General features: G+C 34.4%; 1 pseudogene; it reads right to left on the bottom strand.

Annotated features, from left to right (window-relative positions):
* Window positions 1–9,948: 9,948 nt before the first annotated feature.
* LOC149184322 (DEAD-box ATP-dependent RNA helicase 20-like) lies at window positions 9,949–24,272 on the bottom strand (annotated as a pseudogene).
* Between the last annotated feature and the right edge of the window lie 1,421 nt (window positions 24,273–25,693).

Below are 25,693 nucleotides of genomic sequence, written 5' to 3'. Positions count from 1 at the left end.
AGTTCACCCCTCCTGGGCTACATCTCCTTGGTCTAGCTTCCATGGCTTGGGCCTATCTATTAGCTCAAAATGGAAAATTCATTATTTACAATGCTCTACTAATCCTAAAACCCACTTCAATGTGTTCAGAACATCAAAATCAACTAGGAATGCCTTTTCCTAATCCCAATTTAGTCGAATTTTGCAAAAGTTATGGAAAAATCAATTTCTTCGAGGAATTCTCCACTAAAACTGGAGGAACTCCAATTAACTATGCTAAATATGGAGTTACCACCAAATCTGGGGACTCCACCCAATATGCCACCAAACCAACTGCACATTAATTAATGATAAACTTGTGTTTAATTAGGCATAAAACTTGATTAGTGCATTAAGCGTTTAGTTAGGCTAACCATTAGCTTGGCGATCTTCGCAATAGTGGACACATGGTGGCATAAATGAAAATGGTTATGAGTTAACTCAACATCTGATTTTGTAGTAACAGTCACATGGGAGGGGGCTGGCTCCCTCCTCCCCCCAACTGCAAAGTCATAACATAACAAATATAATATGTGACCATTAAATGTTAAGTCACAACATGGTGGTATAACGGTAAGGTGTGGGTAATGTGTAGGTAAGGTCGTGAGCTCGACTCCGTCGACTTGCCCATAAAAATTTTACGCTACGTGTCGATAAGTCTGACCTTTGTGGAGGGACACGTGGTGGCCTCCAGGCTTGCCACATATCGCCTCCTCATTGGTCCATCCTCCAACTAGTGAAAATGAGCCAAATAATCAAACCATTAACCAGCCACAATGTGCCACTTGGTGAGTCCTTACTGGACATTCACCATCCCTTTGTCTTGCCTAATCATGTACCACGTTAACAACACGAGCTGTTGATTGTGTAGTGAGGGAACCCTTTTTTTGCAAAAATTCCTCTATTTGGTAAAGCAGACAGAATGCAATATCTTCCTCATACGAGCCCCGTTTTGAGTGAAACAAGTTGTGTTGGGATCGCATCTCCAAGACAAATGCATTCATTTAGGTTTTGAGCAATTCTGAGTTCTTTTATTTTTGAGTTAAATATTGATCACCTGATCAGGCCACTAGGAGGAAAAGGGTCTCCATTCTTTTCAAATGCATTTCTTATTTAGACAAGCATAGTAATTGAGATAGATAGGGAGGGATCACACAAAGAGTATTTATGCATTGTAGTAGCTCATGGGCCATAGACCTTAATTATTTGGACACACATCCATATTCTATTTAGAGAAAGAGAGTAGAGAGGCCTCACCTCCACTTGGGTTTCCTTCTGAAAGGGTTTCCTAGGTTACATATTGTGTCAAATTGTAGATTTCGACTTTTTATTTGGTTGTTATCTATTTTATGTATAATGTTTAATTTGCATGCATACAAAATAAACAATTAACTACAAATCCAGAAATATAAAGAGAAATAAACTATTATAGTCTAGACTTTATATTTTTAAGTATAATTTATTATATTTGTTGTGAAACATTGTTTAGGGAAATATGTACAACAATTTATGGATGATATTGTATTATAGTAGTTTATTGGGTATATTATGGAGATTCGCAGCGGATATAGATCATCTAAGCCAATATTAAAAAAATCTAGTCATCGTTGAGGAATCTATGAATAACCTTTGTGATCCTACAGAGGAGAGGTTTTCAAGGCTAGAAGCGCAAGGTGCATATATAAGTCCTAATTTGAATGCTACCATGTCAGGCTCGAAAAATAATATTGGGTTATTTAGAGAAGATTGAGGTTCTAATGCAGAGGAATCATGATATGGGAGATTGAGAGGAATGATCATATGGGAGATTGGGAGATTGGGAAGGAAAAAAGAAAAAGTCAAAAGAAAGAACTTGAAAGAGATCAACCTAGTTTTAATGTTGCGAACAATTTACAGTCCCTATTCAAAAGGGAAGCCAAGTTTGATATCATGTTTTACCAAGGTTAGATCCATGTTATGAAGGTAAATCTTTGGTTGTAGAAATTATAAGTTTATTAGAGTGTTCATCATATAAAGAGAGAACATAAGATTTCATTTGTGTGGTTGAAATTAGAGGGCCATACATTGACCTGGTGGGAAAGCCACACAAATACTATCATTTAGTTACTAAGAGGGATGACTTTAGAAGCCTCATAAAGTCATAATTTTACCCTATTGGGTATGCAAAGTACTAGTGGATCTAGTGGCACTACTTCAAGTAGAAGTAGCGAAAAGTGTATAAGAGTACACTACAATTCTTAGAAACATGGAAATAATGCTAAGTATCTACCCATAAAACCCTTATTTTCTTCTCAAGGTACATTTGGGGGTTCTCCATAGCCATATCTAGAAGCAAGTGATGTTTTTCATGCCTAGATTAATGGGTGATGCTTGTGTGGAGACACACTACCTAGATAACATAAGCCTAAAGAAAGTGAAATCAATTGGATCGAAGTAGAAGGAGAAAAAAGAAACTTATAAGGAGAGACAAAGAAGTGGAAAATGATAAAAGATAAAAATATGATATCCACAACACACTAGTACAAAGATCTCCAAAACCACTACAACGACTACAACTAGATGTGATTCCACTCGATGTATGTGGAGTGGTGTTTGGAAGTCCCCACATGTACAAGTGAGATGAACTATTCATGTGGAGAGCCAACAAATATCATCTCGTCAAGGATGGAAAATCATTCACCATTAATGCGCATAAAGGCAAGTCAATAATTTTGCTAGTATGTGCTAAATAAGCCAAGAAAGTGATCAATTATAGCAAGAAGTATGTTTTACTATTTTTAAGATAAAATCAATCTTTAGAATAGTCAGTAAAATGAAAGGCATCCCTAGAGGGTTATACTAAGAAACAAAAGAAACAACTAGAAGAGTTGTTACAGGCATATATCATTGTGTTCCAAGAGCCTAAAGGGATATTGCCTAAGAGGTAATTGGAGCATGATATCTATCCATTGACAAACTCACCATTACCAAACCTTGAGTTATATAGGAAGTATATTAAATGAGCAAGTGAGATGAAGTAATAGTTGCAGCAGTCACTGGAACGATATTTCATTCAACTGAGTACATCACCATGTGGGTCACCCATCATCATAGTGTGAAAAGAGGATAAGACTTAGCGGTTGTGTATATATTATAAGGTGTTGAAAAAATCATGCTCAAGAATGGGTATCCCCTTCCTAGGATAGCTGATATTTTGGATCAATTGCAACAAGTGAAATACTTCACCAAGTTGGACTTAAAGTCTAGATATCACTAGGTTCGAGTCAAAGAAGAAGATAGGTCTATAAAACCATCTTCAAAACTAAGCACGGTTTGTATGAATGGTTAGTATTACCATTTAGCATATTCAATGAAACAACTATGTTTATGAGGCTAATAAATGATATATTACATCTTTTTATAGATTCATTTGTTATTGTCTATTTGGGTGATACATTTTTATACAATGTTATGTGGGAGGAGTACATCTCACATTTTTCACAGGTGTTAGAGACATTAAGGAATCACTAGCTGCTAAAAATTTTCAAGAAGTGTGAGTTTGCACAACATTCTTTGGTGTATTTAAGGTATGTGATAGGCGTAGGATACATGAAGATAGATTCTACAAATATGGAGGTTATCATGAAACGACTCTTGCCTACTAATGGTTACGAGGTTACGAGTTTTGTTGGGGAAGCATAATACTTGAGATAATTCATATACTTGTTTTCAGTGGTAACAACACCCCTCCATGCCATTACAATAAGTGGAAAGAATTTCTAGTGGGGAAAGGGGGTACCCACTTATCCCTATGGAAGAACTTACATGTTGTGGGATGTTCACCAAGAATTGTGAAGGGACATGACCAGCTATTTATGGAAGTTGACATGTAGAATAGGATGTGTCTTCTAATTCCTTGTAAAATGACCATCAATGGGGAAGAACCAAAAAATGTATTCTTTGGATAGGTCTAGGTGTACTTTTTTATACCAAGGAGGATCACTTCAAATAGGGACATGATATTTCTCAATGAATTTTAGACTACATTCTGGGATAACATAAACAAAAAGTTGAAGAGGTCTACAACATTCTATCCACATATTTACGGGAAGACAAAAGTAGTCAACGTGAATTTGGTTCAACTTTGGATGGTTATAATCATAACTATTTGAAGACCTGGGATGAAAATATGGTATACATATAAAGGAATATTATAACAAAGCAATTCAAACTTCTATTGGTAAACCCCATTTGAAACTTTTTTTGGATATTTTCGATCTTCCCCTTTGGATATTATATATGGGTAGTAAGGGAGGATCTTATAAGAAATGCCTTGAGGGTTGAAAAATGTGTAGAAATATATTAGGAACATTCATATAAAGGTAGAAGAGATATTGTAGAAGTCACACGACAAATACATGGCCAAACTTGATCAACACATAATAGAGAAGTATTTTAAGGCGGGACACAATATGGTTACAATTGAAAATGGGACACTACAAAGTGCTTGTAAGAAAATCAAGGCTTTGTGTTATGGTTAGTTTGAGATACTGAAAAAGGTGGGAGACAATGCCTATGATCCCGTCTATCTTCATACATGTGCATTTATTCAATTGTGAATGTAGATAATTTGAAACTCTATGAGCCTTCCATGCTAGATCGGGAATATGAACATGTCCTACCTTCTATAAAGGATTGGGCACCAAATACTTAGGCATAGTTGACAGAGCAAACAATTTCGAAAAAGATGTCTAGAACTAGAAGATAGTGGCAGCGTGACGTTTGGTATATTGGTTGAGATTATAGCTTCCAAGTGAGGCTAAATTGTACACCTGAGAGAGGGTGGAGGAAACATTTTCTCACCTTATTCTTTAGAATCTTTTGGAGACAAAAACGCTCTAAAAATGGTGAGGTGAGATATGTATTGGATCATTATATTTTTTTCATCCATCTTGATGGTTGTAGAGTGGAAAAGGTGGAGGAATGAACTCAGAGGACCGGTTTTATAGGCGGGGCCCAGTTTGGAAAAGTAGAGTATGAAACAGTTTGGGATCATTTTGAGGAATCAAATAACGTTTTTTGTAAGATAAATTTTCCTCCCTATTACAACATTTTTTTTCCCATTCTACAGAGAGATACCTTTCCAATGGTGCAATAACTTCCTCAATCATTATCCATATGCAAACGTTATGCCACTTAGAAGTTTGTCTTCATCTTGCCACTATAGTTCGAGAGGATGCAACATCAACCCCCATTACTTATAGAAAAGGGGATAGAAGCATGATCATGATGAATAAGACTATAGAAGAGTAAATATTGCAATTTTTGTTAAGAGTTTTGTTAGTCAAGCCTAACCACTAGTACGATATAGGGTTATGTTATAACTGAGTCGCTAGGAGGAAAAGGGGTTCGATTTATTTTTTAGTGCATTTATTCCATAGTTGATCAGAGTAGTTGAGAGGTATAAGGAGAGAGCCCATAGAGAGGATTTGTGCACATTAGTATCCCATAGACAACAGGCCTTATTATTTCTACTCACAGACATTTTTTACTAAGAGAAAGAGAGGATGGAGTCCTCACGTTCTAACTGGGTTTTCTCCTCAAAGGGTTCCCCAAATTATATCTTTTGTCAAATCGTCATTTATGAGTTTTTATTTCATTGTTCTCTATTTTATGCATAATTTTTTATTTGCATGCATATATAATAAACAATAATTTGCAAATCTAGAAATCTAAAGAGATAAATCCTCATAGTTTGGATGTCAAATTTTAAAATATAATTTATCATATATGTTGTGACAAAGTCTCCATTGTAATAACCATGCTAGTTTATGGATTAGTTACTGATATTGTAGATAATTATGTGAGTTGTAAGGATTATTGAAACACTTGAAATAAAGGTTGCAAGGTAATTACCAAAAAGTAATGAAATTAATAATTAAATTATAATCAATTTTATTAATTTAAAAAAAATCCAAATGATATATATATATATATATATATATATATATATATATATATATATATATATATATATAAGCATTTAAAATTTGTATAGTAAGTCAACTAAACATCCAAAGTGTATAATAGACTGCCTAAGAGGGAAGTGCAGCATGATATCTAGCCATTGACATAATTACCATTACCGAACATTGAGTTATATAGGTAGTCTATTGAATGAGCAAGTGAGATGAAGTAATAGTTGCAGTAATCATTGGAACGATATTTCATTGAATCGAGTACATCACCATGTGGGTCACCCATCATCATAGTGCCAAAAAAGGATAAGACCTAGAGGATGTGTATATATTATAAGGTGTTGAAAAAGATCATGCTCAAGAATGGGTACCCCCTACCCAGGATAGATGATATGTTGGATCAATTTCAACAAGTGAAATACTTCATCAAGTTAAACTTAAAGTCTAGATATCACCAAGTTTGAGTCAAAGAAGAAGATACCTAGAAAACCACCTCCAAAACTAAACACAGTTTGTATGAGTGGTTAGTAATACCATTTGATGTATGCAATGAAACAACTATGTTTATGAGGTTAATAAATGATATATCGCATCTTTTTATAGATTCATTTGTTATTGTCTATTTGGATGATACATTGTTATACAATGTTATGTGGGAGGAGTACATCTGACATTTTATACAGGTGTTAGAGACATTAACGAATCACTAACTACTAAAAAATCTCAAGAAGTGTGAGTTTGCACAACATTCTTTAGTGTATTTAAGGTATGTGATAGGCATAGGATACATGAAGAGATTCTACAAATATGGAGGTTATCATGAAATGGCTTGTGCCTATTACTGGTTTCAAGGTTATGAGTTTTGTTGGGGAAAAATAATACTTGAGAAAATTTATATACTTGTTTTCAGTGGTAACAACACCACTCCATGCCATTACAATAAGTGGCAAGAATTTCTAGTGGGAAAAGGGTACCCACTTGTCCCTAAGGAAGAACTTACATGTTGTGGGATGTTTACTAAGAACCATGAAGGGTCGTGACCACCTATTTATGGTAGTTGATATGTACAAGAAGGTGTGTCTTCTAATGCCCTGTAAAATGATCATTAGTGGGGAAGAAGCAACAAAAGTATTCTTTGGAAAGGTCTAGGTGTAATTTTTGATACCAAGGAGGATCACTTCAAATAGGGACATGATATTTCTCAATGAATTTTAGACTACATTCTGCGATAACATAGACACAAAGTTGAAGAGGTCTACAACATTATATCCACAGATTTACGGGAAGACAACAAAAGTCAACATGAATTTGGTTCAAGTTTGGATGGTTATAATCAGAACTATTTGAAGACATGGGATGAAAATATGGTATACATATAAAGGACTATTATAACAAAGTAGTTGAAACTTCTATTAGTAAACCCCACTTGAAACTTTTTGTGGATATGTTCGATCTTCCCCTTTGGATATTACATATAGGTAGTAAGGGAGGATCTTATCAGCAATTCCTTGAGGGTTGAAAAACGTGTAGAAAAATATTAGGAAAATTCATATAAAGGTAGAAGAGGCACTGCAGAAGTCACACGCAAAATACAATGCAAAACTTGATCAACACATAATAGAGAAGTCTCTCAAGGCGGGACACAGAATATGGTTACAATTGAAAAAGGGGAGACTACAAAGTGCTTGTAAGAATATGAAGGCTTTGTGTTATGGTTAGTTTGAGATACCGAAAAAGGTGGGGGATAGTGCCTATAGATCCAGTCTACCTTCATAAATGTGCATTTATTCAATTGTGAATGTAGAGAATATAAAACTATATGAGCATTCCATGCTAGATCGAGAATATGAATATGTCCTACCTTCTGTAGAGGATTGGGAACCAAATACTTGGGCATAGTTGACAGAGGAAACAATTTTGCAAAAGATGTCTAGAACTAGAATATAGGGGCACGATGACCTTTGGTACATTGGTTGAGATGACAACTTTCAACTAAGGCTAAATTGTACACTTGAGAGAGGGTGGAGGAGAAATTTTCTCACCTTATTCATTAAAATATTTTGGAGACAAAAACTCTCCCAAAATGGTGAGGTGCGATAGGGATTGGATCATTATATTTTTTTCATCCATCTTGATGGTTTTAGAGTGGAAAAAGTGGAGGAATCAACTCAAAGGACCGGTTTTACCAGCGGGGCCCAATTTGGAAAAGTCGGGTATGAAACCTCTTAGGAGCATTTTGAGGAATCAAATGACGTTTTTTGGGATAAAAATTTTCCTCCATAGTGCATCAATATTTTTTCCTATTCTACACAAAGATACCTTTCCAATGGTGCAATAATTTCCTCAATCATTATCCATATGCAAATGTTGTGTCACTTAGACGTTTGTCTTCATCTTGCCACTATAGTTTGAAAGGATGCAACATCAACGCCCATTACTCATAGAAAATTGGCTAGAAACATGATCATGATGAATAAGACTCTAGAAGAGTCAATATTGTAATTTTGTTTAAGAGTTTTTCTTGTCAAACCTAACCACTAGTATGATATAGCGTTATGTTATAACCGAGTCACTAGGAGGAAAGGGGGTTCGATTTTTTTTAGTGCATTTGTTCGATAGATGACCAAAGTAGCTAAGAGGGATAGGGAGAGAGTACACAAAGAGGATTTGTGCACATTAGTATCCCATAGACAACAGTACTTATTCCTTCTACTCATAGTCATTTTCTATTAAGAGAAAGAGAGAATGAAGTCCTCACCTTCTAATTGTGTTTTCTCCCAAAGGGTTCCCCAAGTTACATCTTTTGTCAAATCGTCATTTATGAGTTTTTATTTCATTGTTCTCTATTTTATGCATAATTTTTAATTTGCATGTATATATAATAAACAATAATTTGCAAATCTAGAAATCTAAAGAGATAAACTCTCATAGTTTAGATGTCAAATTTTAAAGTATAATTTATCATATATGTTGTGACAAAAAATTCACTGGAATAACCATGATAGTTTATGGATTAGTTACCGATATTGTAGAGAATTATGTGAGTTGTAAGGATTATTAAAACACTTAAAATAAAGGTTGCAAGTTAATTACCAAAATTAAGGAAATTAATAATTAAGTTATAATAAATTTTATTAATTTAAAAAAAAATCCAAATTATATATATATATATATATATATATATATATATATATATATATATATATATATATATATATATATATATATATATATAGATATATAGATATATATGCACATTTAAAATTTGTATAATAAGTCAACTAAACATCTATTTTGAATTTAGGCTAGTCCTTAGTATAATCTCACTTAGAAAGCAATAGTTACATTGTTTAAGAGCATCAATATATCAACAATATATGAGCTTAAAAAAAATTGAACCCACTTAAGGAGGATAATAACTATTCCACCTAACCATTCAAGATAAACTCAATTAACATGGATGTATACATACATATGAAGTTCATATTGAAATATATTAATTAACGTGAAGATTCAAACTACTTTTTTCCAGGGAAAAAAGCATAACTTTTTATTAAGAGACCATAAAAATTTTTGTACAATATGTTCAAGAGCCTAGCTGTCAGCACAAACGTATACTTACTGCTCAACCCTCAGGGAGCTGTACTGCTGTTAAACAACCATATAAAGGCTTCCTCACGGGAGGATGTAAAGACGAAAGTTCAATATCATTACATGAAGATACCTGGGGCCTCCTTCGACAAAGGAAAACCGACCCCAACCAAACTAGAAAGAAAGTCTGTAACCGATAGTAAATATAACAAAAAATATATAGAGTCTGTAAAACTGTATTCTAAGAGCCGGATATGAAGACTAGAGTGAGATAATATATACAAAAAACCAAAACTGTAGTAGAAACTCTGAATAATTAGCTTTCAAAAACGGAAAAAAACTGCTGTGGTCAAAAAAGTTGAGCATAAGGAGGCTGATCTGATCAGTTAGACTGCCCCTCTCTGGTCTCTTCTATCGCCCAGCTGCCCGGATCCTGTTGAAGACCAGCCTTAGATAGCTGGTCTGCTTCTTCATTCCTGTCCCTGTAGATATGACATATAGTAAACCTGTTAAAAAGTGACTTCAAATAAAAAATTTCTTCAAGAATTGTCTTCAAAGTCTGATTTTGACAAGTAGCAGTTTCATTGACCCAGTTTATGATGTTGAGTGAATCCCCAAAAATCTGTACAGAAATGATATTTCGGTGATGAAGCCAACATAAAAGGTAACGTAGGGCCGATAGTTCGGCAAAGTTGTTTGTTCCATAACCCAACCCAACAGAAGCTTTTAAAGAATGTTCCGGAGTTATGTGAATGCACAAGCCTGCGCCAGCCCTGTTGTTTTGTGATGCCCCATCAAAAAAGCCACAGGGAAAGATTCAAACTACTTATTTAAATCATATATCAAAATACTTATTAGAATATAAATTAATTTATCTCATTAAAACTGATATAAAATTATGCTACTTAACATAGATATACAAATATTTCTTTTTATGGCTTTGAGAGTCAAAGTTAAATATTTTTACCATATAACAAGGAATCGACTAACCAAATAAATATATTCATTTATGTTTACGCCATAATTGTTGTTTTGTAATTTAGAATATTTTTTTTTTATTTTTAATTTTGCTTTGTAATTCGTTCCAAATTTTAAAATTTCTCCATCCCACATTATTTGGAAGGTCGCCTTTACTGCGTCTATTATGCATATGTATATTCTTTAGAAATCCAAACTGTGGTCCTTCCATAATAAAAAAGATAGGTAACTATGTGACGACTTCGACACTCCGCCATTCACATTTTATTAAGAAGGAAGGAGGATGTTTATTTATGTAGCATCCTCTATAGATTTATATCATAGCATTTTGCATACAAATAGTTAAAGATTTTCTCCTTCGACTTACACTACTACATGTAGGGGGTTTTAAGACAATATTTAAGACAATATTTGAGTCAATTGTCTTAACTTAAGACAAAATGAAACTTGTGTATTGTCTTAAATATTGTCTCTAAGCGGGTGTCTCAAAAATTTGTCTCTATAAAGACAATATAGAACACATATTATTATTGTCTCTATAAAGACAATTTGATTTGTCTCTCTAGAGACAATTTCATTTGTGTCTCTTTAGAGACAATTACATTTTTGTCTTTTTAGAGACAATTCCATAATTCAAACTATTGTCTCTCTAGAGACAATATAAAAAATTATTTTAAAAGATTAAATGTTCATAATTCAAACTATTGTCTCTCTAGAGACAATAAAAAAATTATTTAAAAAAAAAATAAATGCCCATAATTCAAACTATTGTCTCTCTAGAGACAATATAAAAAATTATTAAAAAAAAAATAAATGTCCATAATTCAAAATATTGTCTCTCTAGAGACAGTATAAAAAATTATTTAAAAAAAATAAATGTCCATAATTCAAACTATTGTCTCTCCGGAGATAATAAAATAAATATTAAAAAAAAAAAATCTGCTCAAACTATTGTCTTGGATTTGCTCATGCCAAAAATTATTTAAAAAAAATAAACCTGCTCAAACTATTGTCTCGGATTTTCTCCTGCCAATCTATCTGTGTACCCATCTCTATCTACCTATCCATCCATCCATCCATTCAACTATATGCATGTCTGGATATATATATGTAAGCCTGCAGATCTATGTTTTATAGTGTGTGCTCTCCTAAAATTTGGGATATGCGTGCACATTTCATTTATAGGGTGTGCCTTGGGAAGTATGTATCCATTTTGACTTTTTCTCCATCTCATTTGCAAGGAGAAAAGATATATCGAGCTCGTTAACATTAAATAACAAGGACTTGACTATTACTGTACTATAAATAAACCATGCTCATCCTAATTCAGGGACCAAATAAATTCCCTGGTCCATTAAATCAGAGAAACATACACCAGAGAAAATTTAGGAAAACAAAAATATTCGATAATACACAAAATTACAAGCTACACAGGCAGCATCCTCAAAACTGCCAGCGCTCTAGTTGCACCTCTGCTTCAGTTAGGTCTTTCTAAGCTTTCTTCCTATGATAAAATATTGGGTAGTCATGACTGCAATAAGGATAGGGCATCAATGTAATTATAAAAGAGATAGTAATTGTAAAAATAAAAATAAAAAACATCCTATTAATTAAAAGCAAATACATGATCACACAAATGTTACAAAATACATCCATAATGTAAATTTAAATCATGTTATGAAAATGTAATACTTGAGATATAGCATTCAAAAACCTTGTGCAAAGAACATCTTGGTGCAGAGAGCCTTGGCACCGCTGACATTGTGTCCATAATTTAACAAAGAGAATTTCTAATTCCCTCACTGACATTGATCAAATATTAGTGTCATATGATAGAAAATCTAGGTGAGAACAATAGACACAAGGCCTACTTTAAATTCTCCAAATAAAGAGTATGGTATTAGAATACCAGCTTACCATTTGCAATTGTTTTCTGATACAATTCTACTTCTCTTCCTTTGCAATGTGAACAAAGTGTCTGATCTTCTTTGCTGCAATGGAAACATGAAATCAGGTAACATCATGAATTCCAGTATGAAGCAACCTAACCAGACATTCTTATTATAAGAAAGCTAGACTGTTTCTTACAAGGAGAGAAGGCATGGAATCATGCAACTTCATAGATTTTTCCACATCAAACAAATGAACCCTAGTAGCTTTCTAAAGCGCCAAACTGAAATAATAGTTACTCTCAATTATGCACTACTATATGCAAGGAAACCACATGCAGGACACTCTCTACTTGTATTAACTAAATACCTGATAGGTGTTTTACAACCAATACAACTGAGTTGTTTCTTGGCAAATTTCATAATTCCACTATTTGAAGGAGTTGATATGGAAACTACTTGTGTGTGACTACCATGAAGAAGCCCCTTGCTTACATTCTTCAAAATGGGCTCAAATATTCTCAACAATGGCTACAGAGAAAAAACAGGCATTAATAAAAAACACTTAGCTGGAAAGAATTACTATCTATCAAGATATATTTGAAACACTGGTGAAATTTTCAAAAAGAGCATAAACTGCAAGTGATGATGCTTTGGTCTTTCACCTTGCTTAGTTGATTCTCCAGATAATATTGTGGATCAATAGGGATGTTATTCTCCAGTACGTAAATTGGATCCTCAGATTTCTCATATGCCTGAGCCCAAGTAAACACATTAGTCATTATATCCATAATCCCTCTCTAAATTATGTCTCCAAATAAAACATAACAAAATAATTAAAATAACCATTTTTTAGTGCAATATCGAGACTTATGCTGAGAATAGAAGGGGTTAATTATTACCTTGGCACCTTTTGTAGCCTTTATGATGACATATGGAACATGATAATCCATAGTTGGAGCAGTTGCAGCATCCCTCTATAAATTAGGGGCAACTTGGCTCTAAAACACAACAAAATAATTAAAATAACCATTTTTTAGTGCAATATCGAGACTTCTGATGAGCACAGAAGGGGTTAATTATTACCTTGGCACCTTTTGCAGCCTTTATGATGACATATGGAACACGATCACCCACAGTTGGAGCAGTTGCAGCATCCCTCTGTAAACTAGGGGCAACTTGGCTTTAAAACACAACAAAATAATTAAAATAACCATTTTTTAGTGCAATATCGAGACTTTTGCTGAGCACAAAAGGGGTTAATTATTACCTTGGCACCTTTTGCAGCCTTTATTATGACATATGGAACACAATCACCCACAGTTGGAGTAGTTGCAGAATCCCTCTGTAAACCAAGGGCAACTTGGCTTTAAAACACGACATCAATTTAAAAAATCCAACAATGGACTCATTGTCAATAAAAAGCAAAATATTACAAGAGTCTTTAGATGCATTGCAGTAATAAAAATAGAGAGATAGGATTTAAATGGAATCGGAAGGCATTGCACCATTCATTATACTTGTTCTGAGAAGTTATTTCCAGTATTTACCTTCCGCATGCGCTCAGCTAGTTCCACGTGTGTTGCCTTGACTGCATAGTCATCTCCAGTCTTTGTCAGACCCTGACTCAACAAAGAGATTGTTAGCACAGGCAAACAACAATGCCCTTAAGAATATGCTAATAGCCTTGATAAAGGATATGACCTGCAAACATCTGTTTCTACCGCAGCTAAACAGTAATCAATTTTTCTCAGCATGAGATTAAAAATGCAGATATATTATATATTGTCATGTTTTGATTCTCTTCAATTGTATAAGAGCCTCCCTTGACACTTCTTCCTCCCATTGCTAGCAGTAAATATTGACTGAATCCCTTCCAAGTACAGAATGTAGGGAGACATTTTGATGACGTAGGTGATTGTTGTACGGGGGATCTGTTAGATATCACTAAACTAGTGAAACATTGCATGAAAGTATCACCAACCCCCACCCCTGGATTTGTCATCAATTGTTTTCTACAAATCAACAAATGTAAAATTTATTCTCCAGAAGTTAATTTATCCAAGCATATTGTTTGTGTACTTAAAAGGCACATTGTATCCAAAAAACGTGAAAGAAGCGAAGCATACCTGGCACCAAATCTAGCAACTTCACCTGCATCAATAGTTACAAAGACGTTAGTTTATGATATGTCATTTTATGAAGTCTGTGTTTGGACAATTTTGATGTCTAATTTCAATTTGCCACAAAGTCATGAAACCTGTCTAATTTAAGTAGAAACAGAGTAAAAATTGGTAATTTGAACTAGATTTGGTATTAAAATAGATTGCTGAGAATCATTTTAAGTAAAATCACCATACAATTGAATAAAAGAAGATGGAATAAAAAAGGGGATCACCATCAGAGCAATCCACATAAGGCTCTTCAAGGGCCACCATCTTGAATGCCACGATTCACAACATTCATCCAACTTCGTAGTTCCAATTGTGGTAAGAAACATAGCGAAATAAAATATCTGAGGTGATGTTAAGGTAAACAGTTTAGACTCCTGAGGCCTATCGCTATGGTCCAATATTGTTGGGGGAAATAACATGCTTGACATCGCACAAAGTGCTCGAGATGCATGTGCCACTTATAGTCAAATGGCATCGATACGCGGATATGATTTTATGTAAGTTATGTTGCCATGGTTATGCATTTGAAAATTTCAAAGGCCACTTGCATGTTAAAGCCCCCAGAAATAATCTGGTTTGTAACCAATGGGTGGTTAGTTTTGCATGAAAATTCAGACCTTGATACTAATCTAGATTTACCTTTTGTTAAAGACATAATGCCACTTCAAACTTAAAAAGCTCATGACAAGAAATTAGAATCCGATATCCAACGTGTTTAAAAGCCAAACAACTTGTAAGGCATATAAAATTTAAAATTGTATACAAAGCATCCCAGGCTTACTCAAAGCACACCTTCTGTACCTAAGCAGTCATGACCTCTTTGACAGCCTTTCAAATCTGTAAAAACGAAGATCTCAAATTCATATATATATATATATAACGAAGAAAATGGAATACAATGTAAATTAGGTTCATTTTCCAAAGCCAAATGTAATTACATGTATATCAAAAGAATAATAATCTAAATGGATGCAGATAAGTTAAAGAGATATTTGAAAAATTCACGATTTTATGAGAATTTAAGTAAAGTTAAAAGTTGTAAAAACATGTGAAATGTCCGGAAGTAGGTATATAGTATATACTTCTAACACTTGCAACCACGAATATGTAATAAGTGACTTGCTTGCAATGTAAATCTCCTCTTCCCCCATCATATTTTCTCCATTTCAAAATTAACAAATGGTCAAACAAATTTGGTCATAAACATGCAGAAGGATTCATTGTTCTCACCTTAGTTATCACCAAAAGTGACAAATCCATTCTGTTCATTAACAAGTTAGAAATAGTGTTCTTGACATACTGCACTGCACCAGGGATGTCATGATCAATGAGTATTTTGTGAAGGAACTCTGTAACCGAGTTCTTCACCAGCAGGCAATTGTCCCTTCGCACTGTTTCAATGCCTGTTGATATGGAATATTTAAAAGATCAGGAATATTTAATAATTAAGGAGGCATCAAATAAATTATATTTCTAAGAGCATTTTGAGCCTTCACAAACACTAAGGCCTGTCTTTGAAACAAAAAGATCAGGTTTGTCACCTTTATTATCCATTTTGTCATAAGCATTTGGCTTTGTCCACAACAACCCAGCATATCTTTTCTTGCTGATCAACAAGTATGGGTAGTATATTTTTTCAAATTCTAGTTTAATAGGCTGAATAAAAGCATATGTTAAATAACGCACTGATTAGATGCCAAAGATGCACCAAACAGATGCAGATAAGCCACAAAAAAAGCATAACTAATCATCTTGTCCTGTGCATATTTACAAAGATCTCATGGAAGTGGAATGTCAAAAGAAGATTAGTTTTAAAACGAAAGGTGATATTAAAACATTCATCCCTACAAAAACATCATGAACAACTCTAGAGGCTTCACAGATATTTAAAATTCTTGACACTGTACCTTTGTAAATGTACCACTAATATAATCTGAGGCTTCCCTCCCTAGCGTCATGGTCTCTTCTATATTTGGTACACCAAACTGTATCATAATTGAATCTGTATCTCCATATACAACCTAGATTCAAATATAAAAATATAATATCAAGCTTTATAGTAGAAATCTTGGTTAGGATCAGATCACCCATTATGATTTCAAGAACTTGGACTATCACCAATACAACAAGTGTACTTCCTGTCATTACTGATCTAGTTCAAAGGTTACAAATGCCTTTAGTTGCTAAATAATACCCTACCTCAGCATTGTATTGGTAACCACCAACTATTGTGAACCTTTCTTCAACTAGCCTCTTTGTATGCTCTATCATTTGACGGCCTGATAGGTGGAAAAAATGAGATGATTAATGATATGAAATTTTAAAACAATACATAAAATCGATATTGTCTGATGGAACAGAGAATGTGTCAAAAGATCAAACTGGACTTGTAATCAAAATATAATAAGAGGGCCTAAGCATATCATCTTATTTGTACAAGTACACATGACTGATTAATGCAATTCAAGAACTCGATCTTATTTGTACAAGATTGTAAATTACAGTTTGTTGGAAATAATACTGAGAGGGGGGGTGAATCAATATTATTAAGTTAAATATTCCTTTTTCAAAATCAAATGATATACACTACTTCTGTTAATTAAACCTGTGTATATACGCAATTATGCAGAAGGAAACCCGCGTATATAATGCAAACTTTTAATTTACTTTCTCTTTCTGATGTTGATTGTTAATCTGTGATTCAGAAGAAAATAACCAGTAACCAGAAACAGTAAAACAGAGCAGAAAGACAATTGCACATAGGAACACAAGATATAAGGTGGAAACCCAATGTGGGTGAAAACCACCTGCTGCAATTCGTCTCTTTCTTCTCTTTAATTAGAAACTTCTTTTTACAATTGTACTGGTGCAGTCCTTTACCAGTACGCAGGCTGCAACCTGCAGAGAGCTACAACCCTCTATCGTTATCCAGCTTCTCCTGGAAGGGAGCTACAACCTCCTTTGCTCTTGCACTAGCCAAGATACTAGTACGTAGGTGCTGGCCTACAGAAGGCTACAACCTTCACTTTCTTTCAGGGACCACGTTTCATAAAATTTTCAGACTGGATCTACAAGTAACATCAATCAAGCATCAAGAATTTCTGCATCACCCAATCATTTTTTCACCAATCAAAACTGAATCAAAATAAAAACTTCTCTGATGACTGTATCCAGATCACAGTAACAGTAACCACACACCAAATATGAACCTAGAACACTGCAGCAATAAACATAAGCAACAAGGTCACAACTCAAAAAACATACGCTACTTTAACAGCCTGAAACCTGCGTGCATACGCTTATGCGTATGGAACAACCTGCGTATACATTGTTTTCCTTCACTAAACCTACGTATATACGCGCCTTAGTTGAACTGAACCTGCGTACAGATCTACAAAAGATAATTCACTTTTTCAAATATTCAGACACTGATTAACCCAGATTATTAGATTTATAGATCACACATGTGCCATATATAATAGATCAAAATCATTCAAAGATATTATCGTTCAAACCTAGAGATTATGACCCGTCAATAGAACTTATCCTTCTCTTTGCACTAAGGTTTCTCCTTCATTCAGATCCAGATCTGCACCATAACCCAATTACCAGTATTCCAGATCTAGCACTTTATCAGATATTCAAAAATCATTCAGATCACCCTTGCCACATGATCTCCTTCCTCTTTTATAGTTTTAGGCCTTCCACAATACCATGGTCCAAAACCATAATAAACCAATACCACGGACCCAATACTTGGGATCAACATGTCTGACAAGGTACCATGGTCCAAAATCATAGGTTCAAGTACCAAGGACTAACTACCATGGACCAAAGGTAAGTTCTCCAACATATACGCGCTTTTCCTTGCATGAAAGTGTGTGTATACGCACACGCGCCTTTGAAACGTCTAACCCGTGTGTATACGCGACTTCGCCTAGATGAACCTGCGTATATGTCTTTTCCTTCATTCTAAAAGCCTGAACTGAGATATGTTACCAAAGAGAGTTGCCATCAAGGACAACACCTGTGCCATAGCTCCAACCATGTGCCATAATGCCAACACAATTCATACCCAAAACATTATGCCAGGAGGAAGAAAAGAATTACATGGATATAATTGATGCCCAAAAATAATCAATGTGAATGGCTGATACATGCATATATAGAATAAGAGAGGACTACAAGCATCTCTATCTTGTAAGTAAAATAAGCACCAATAACGATCACCAGATGAAAAATAGGTCATCTCTCCTCTATTACTAAGAAGAAAAATGTTATATTTGGCAATAGATGTAGTATATTTATCCCTGCACCCAACATAAGAATATACCTGATGCATAAATGAACTCTCAAACTACAGGCCTGATTTAACAGTATTGGCTTTCTATGTTTCCCAAGTAGATCCAAATGGGTGATATAGGTATGGCCCTAATGAAATGTCCATATGCAAGACAAAAGCATAGAACATTAACCATGAAATAAGAAACCATGCTTCAATAATGCAATTCCTATTACACAGTCCAAGAAAGGCTTGCCATCTGAGAGTACTCTACAGCAAAATCTGCCACATACGGGAGAAAGGTCACATGCTGCAAAAGCCAATCAGGTTGCACTAGAAAGCCAGCTCCATAAATTTGGACCAGAGCAATGGTGGCGGCAATGAGGTTCCCTGCCTTCAAACATAGGAGTTGTATTCAACTACCGCCAAGCTACAATCCATGCTTTAGAATAACCACTAGTAGCCCAGAATCCCCAACTTGAAAAAATCAACCCCCTAAATTTCAATCAATGCATTATTTCTACACCCCTCCACCCAACTTGTAACGATCAGCCCACTGAAAATATCAAATAATTTCAGTTCTAATCCCCAATAACATGTCAATTCAGCTCCTGGAGCTAAAGGCAAGAAGTTCGGAATCTACATAGCTGATCCTATAATCAACCTCCTCTATTCTAAAAAATAAAGAGATGAACTGTGAATAGTTAATAAAAAACAACCTTGTAAACATTCTGGTGTACAAAAAGTGAACTTTTGATTCTTTAATACATAAATTTCTACATACCCAAGCCTCGTGCAGCAACACTGGTAGCAGTCATAATAGGGCTCTTTCCAGCCTTAAATTCTGATAAGACCCAGTCTCTCTCAGCTTGGCTTTTATCTCCATGAATTGATAGTGCTGGCCATCCATCCATACGAAGTTTCCTAGTAACTTGGTCACAGCCTTTTTTAGCTTCCAAAAATATAAGCAAGCAACAACCATCCATGATCTCCTCTAAGAGATGAATTAACCTGAAAGAGAAATATCTTAATTCATGGGTGCATTTGCATAGCTAAAAAGCAAAACAATAGTCAGTATATACTATAAACTACACCTATGAAGGATAAACTGCACCTTGTATACTTCTCATGTTCAGAAACCATCTCCACAATTTGCTCAATAGCATGGTTTGCCTTGAGTTCTTGTGAGCCAATTATTACCTAGAAAGACATAAAAATTCATACAGCTTTAGCAGAAATTGGAAAACCTTCAATAGACTCTAGTAATAATAAAGTTGCAAACATAACAGAGACCATCACTTGCCATCCAAGGAAAGCAGAGCTCGGTTTTATTACATGCAGACTTGTAGAAAAGAAACCACCTTGTATGGATTATGCAGAGATTGCCTAGCAAGAAGCTCGACTTCCTTTGGCCAAGTTGCACTCCAGTATAATGTCTGCCGATCTGGCCGAATCTGCATACCAGGGAAGATTCAAAATTGGTTACAACAGACACCAAATAGCTCTGATGTCAAAGGGGAGAAATAGTGTAGGAAGATAGGTTAATTAAACATTTTCCAGCAAATAAACATGGATTACAGAAAGATCCGCAAAAGTTGGTCCATACCCCAGGGAAATGTTCTAAGTAACTAATAATTCACTACCATCACCAACAAGGTCTTTTTCATTAAGGCATCGATATAAATTCCATACATACATGTGCGTGTGTGTGTTGTTCAAAGTTACAATTGTCTCGAAACCATGGACGTGAACTTACATTTCTAGACACTACTTGTATTAATGAATTCTACTGTGAATAATCAAAATCAAAATGAGACATTGCTACTCCCAAAATAAATATTCAACACAATTCAGGTTTCAATACCAACCTTCTTCCTTAGTAGGGAAAGGACAAAATTGAGAACACCAGAGAAAAAAAAATAATAATAATAACAACGAAAGAAACAAAATATAATCCAAAAAAAAAAATCAGCTTTTTATGGTCTTTTATAATGCATTCTTAACTACTAATGAAAACAACTTTGATATCTGAGTCAATAAGTAATGGAAATCAATATTAAAGCCACAAAACAGGTCATATTGAAAAGTTTACGAGTGTGCAATTTATCCTGTGTAACTAAGCCTATAGTATATATTAAATGGCAACGATACATACTTGAGAAACAATTTTTTTTATCTGTGGTTCAAAACCCATGTCTAGCATATGATCAGCTTCTTCTAACACAATATATGTCACTCTTCACAAGTTTGTATTTTGTGACTCCAACATATCGATTAACCAACCCGGAGTTGCAATGACAATCTCAACCCCTAAATCCAAACAAGGGAAGAATAAAATTAGCAATTCAGAGTGACATCCAAAGGTTTGAGAACATATAAATAGTGAAGGCAATGAAACAATAAAACATAAACGATCGAGATCTACGAATACATAAAAGGCTTAGAGTGATGCTACAAAGTAACCTACCTTTCAAAAGATCTCGTACTTGTGGACCTTTGGGAGCACCTCCATATATACACGTATTCTTGATTTTTGACGATGCCCCAAATTTAGCTGCCTCTTGCTAGATCTGGATAGCAAGCTCACGTGTAGGTGCTAACACCAAGATAATAGGCCCATCTCCTAGAGCTGATATATGACAACATGTGACAACATTTAATATGTAGCCATGTATGGTAGGTATGGAGGAAAAAGACATTTCCCTCCCATCAAGAGATCATACTTTAAAAAAAAATTACATCACAGTAAAAGGGCCAAGGAGGAGATAAGGCTCTAGACATCTTAAATCTAAAGGACACAACAACAAACCTAAATAAGGTTGAGCATTAACATGAACAATAGTAGGTAAAAGATATGTCAGTGTCTTCCCAGAGCCTGTCTCAGCAATACCAATTAAATCCCGCCCTTTCAAAGCCATATGCCATCCTTGAGCTTGAATAGGTGTTGGCTCCATAAATCCTACCTTTACAAGCTCTTCAAGAACATACTCTGACAAAAAAAAATACCTGCAATTCAAAATTAGAATAATTTTTCTTACATTCAAGAAATGTCTTAAAACCACAATTTTGATAATCAGTAAAATCTGACACCCAAAATAGATATAGAAAGGCCTGACCTTTGACTGTTGCTCAACGATCCTATTTTACACATTTCAAATTTTTAGGTTGGATAGAAATCATAAAATATAAGGCAACCAAGTCCAATTCAAAAAGGCCAAAAGACAAATTTCTAAATTATCCTGCATTCATGTAAAATTCAACATAGCATTCAAGGAATCATCAATCATCAATACACACATGTTAACATGTGAGGGGTACTTTTAACTAAGATAACAATAAGAGAAACTCCTCCAAATACCAAATACATTTATACATTCAAATCACATGCCTTCAATAATGATTATATGATTTCTTTATATACCTATTTAAACAGTGCACATATGGCCCATTACTTATTAAGCCAACCATATTACGTAATTATTTACACATAACATAGGCATTTAACCCCATAAATACTACCCTTTGGAATCATATCATATACATTTAACCCCTTATATTCCCTTGGTTCATATCATAAATACATCCTTAAAAAGCTTTGAAATATGAAAACAATCATAGTGAGAAAGGATCTTAAAAAAATATTACAAATAATAGGAAATTGGCACATTAATATCATAGAATAGAGTATCTACAGATTTTGCAAAACAGTCCCTTCTAAGGGATGGGCAATAGAGTCTTGCCGGATAATACAAGGTCAAAGCATAGAAGCACTACAACTACCCTTTTTATCATGTCAACCTTTAATAACAATCTCTCATAGCAATTCAGGAACGTGGGAATTAGAACGAAAGTAGTGATGTGCTACAATTTAAATTTAGCAAAGACAAACACATAGCCAAGGAATGTTACACGTCCTCTAACTTTACACTTGTGTTGAGGAAAATCCCTACTTAGAATTCATGGTAGAATTAATCTAGATTACCATCCTATCATTGCCTATTATTTAGAGAGGAAACTGGAGCAAAGTAGAAGAATAATTTAACCTTCCGGCACAAACGCTTAGCTAACAAGGATGGTTGAAACTTTCTCCTCTTGGACAGGAGAGAAAGAGAGTAGTTGGATGCTGTGATGTAAAAAATTAATCTCAGAAATAGTCAAACAGGAAAACTTCACACACAAAAAATCCACGTGCAAGGAAGTTTGAACAATTTAATCCCATCACAAAGAAAAAGGTGCACAATAGAAGCCAAGACTAAGTCACAACTGAAAAATTCAGGGATGAAGTGCGGATGAAGCTTATAATCAAAATCACTTCAAGGAGTCCAGGTCCCAAAAATACTAAGTTCTTGCAAAACCTCTAAAATTAGAGGCTAAATGTATTGCTAGATTAAAGTTACGGGAGGCAACCTTCCATAGTTTCAATAGCATAGCCCCAAGGAAATGTGTTGGTAACCAATTTTCCACCAAGTTTTTAGTATGGGAGTGCAGGAGCAGAGAGACACATATGGAGGGGCATGTCGAACCATTCTCAAGGAAATTTGAGGGGACTGGGACATAGAAGTTCCTAGCATAGGGTCTCATTTCTAAAAATATAAAAAAATAATAATAATAATGATAAAACCCTAACAATAACAATAGATCTCATGCAAATTCATCATTGAGAAATCCAATGAAAACACCCAATACTGAAAACCCACAATCTTGAAAATTGTTAAGGGCACTAAATTGATATGAAATTCTACTTTCTTCAAGTCCAATGAGATTGAAACCACTGTCAAATATCTTAAAGTCCAATGAGGTTCGAACCACTCTCAAATATCCTAAAACAATGAGTGGTAATATTTAAAAATTTAAATTAAAAAAAGTTAGATATAAGAGAATGTAATGTTATAATGTCAAGTAAAAAAGATAAAAGAGATAAGGGAGAGAATGTGTATAATTACAGAAGTCACAAATTCCTCAAAACTCTAAACCCTATCTCTATTATGTCTTAAAAAGTTGTTAGACAAAATCTTTGTTGTTAGATAAAATCTTTGGGGAATTCTTAAAAATTGTTAGACATAAAATCATTTCTTTGGGGAATGGATGTTAGTATTTCACCCAAGCATTCCTTTTTTGGTGGTGGGGGAATGGATGGAAAATGAACTATGATGAAGAGACAAATATTAATAATACCTGGAAAACCTGCGTCACGAAAAATTTTGATGAGCTTGGGAACGTCCCAGCCATCTACTGTAATTTCACATCTGTTGTGATATTCCCTGACCTCGTCTTCAGTCATAGAGGTGATGTCCTCTACCTCCTCATAGAAATTCTTCTTAAAGGGTGCCAGGTTCTCAAAATCCTGCTTTGACAGTGAAATTAAGGGACAAATAATATACATGTCGCAGCAGGTTGAGATTTATGGGACAGAAACCTTGCACACAGAGGTAATATATTAAATTAATGCATGTATGTTGTGGGAAATATCTTAAATTAATGCATGCACGTTGTGGTGATTTGCATGAGAGATTCAATGCATATCATATTAATCGAAACCGAGGAACAAAAAAATTATGCATTATATTGAATGCTTTTTAATTATGTGCATTAGGTAGTGCATGTAGTTATACTTGCACGTTTAGAACTAAATTGATGAAGCATCTACGTATTTCCATTGAACACTCACAATCCGGTGCATGAAAAAAAGTAGGTGTATTTCATTGTGCATGTCTTAAATCAAATGCATGACAAGGCTTATGCAATTCATTTGGATATTTTAATCTAGTGAAGTAATATGGTACAATTTTTTTTGAGTTAAGAGGGTAAATTAACAAATTGGCATACCAGTTCGAAATTAACAAAGGTGAAGACTTTGCCTTCACGAATTTAATTTATATAGTTAAATGCATGCAGACAGTGGAAATTTTACAGTAAATTTAAGTAAATCAATAGATGTATGACATACAATCTTGCAAGAAGACAGAAGCTGGAACTGTGCATTTACGTTGTGCTAATACTTTCCATGCCTTCAGACCACCTAGATTAACTATAGAAAATTTAATGAATGAAAACTGATTTCTAGGATAACATCATATATACTATGCTGAAGCAAACATTTTATCAGACTTCAAATATTAAATGAAGGTCAATCATTAAGGAGGTCTACAAGAACTGCTCCATAAAGGGTATACAAAATAGGTATAAATGAAAAATACTAAACCAAAAAAATCCGCTTGAGTAGTACGACAAAGTGTCAATATGATTAACTAAAAATGTATGTATACATATACACTTCGATAAACACTCATGTATAGAACTAGATACATCAAGATAACCATTCAGGGTTTCAATAATAGAACCATAAAACATTTTAAGAACAGAGCTCTGCAATAAATATGAATACCAAGAGACCCAAAATAGGGGATAACTTAAGAATTTATTCGTTAACATATGGCCGCTAAATCGTGAGCCTACAACTTGGCTTTACAAAACACAAAACTCTATGAGATGTCCAAATAGAGTCTTATAAACTATGTGCACAGTTAAATAAGCATGAACATAACAAATATCTCATCTTGCTTAGGTTGATACCCCCAAACGAAGTCCAACTTATACTAAATAGAAAAGATAAGTATTCGAATCAAACATTGGAGGGTACCCTGAGGTATTCCTTAGAAAATTTATACAGTCATATTGATAACAATCCTCATGACCACCATATTGTAAGGCCTTCCATATAGGGAAAAACTTATCAGAACAATAATGGAGAAATTGTAATGTCAAGAATCAAACTCCATGGAGTGGAGGAGGTTGAAACCAGTA

This window comes from Pinus tabuliformis, chromosome 3_2 (assembly GCF_031772625.1).
Source record: "Pinus tabuliformis cultivar Carrire ecotype Pingquan chromosome 3_2, CPIR1, whole genome shotgun sequence".
Taxonomy (NCBI): domain Eukaryota; kingdom Viridiplantae; phylum Streptophyta; class Pinopsida; order Pinales; family Pinaceae; genus Pinus; species Pinus tabuliformis.
This window is presented reverse-complemented; position numbering and strand designations above follow the sequence as displayed.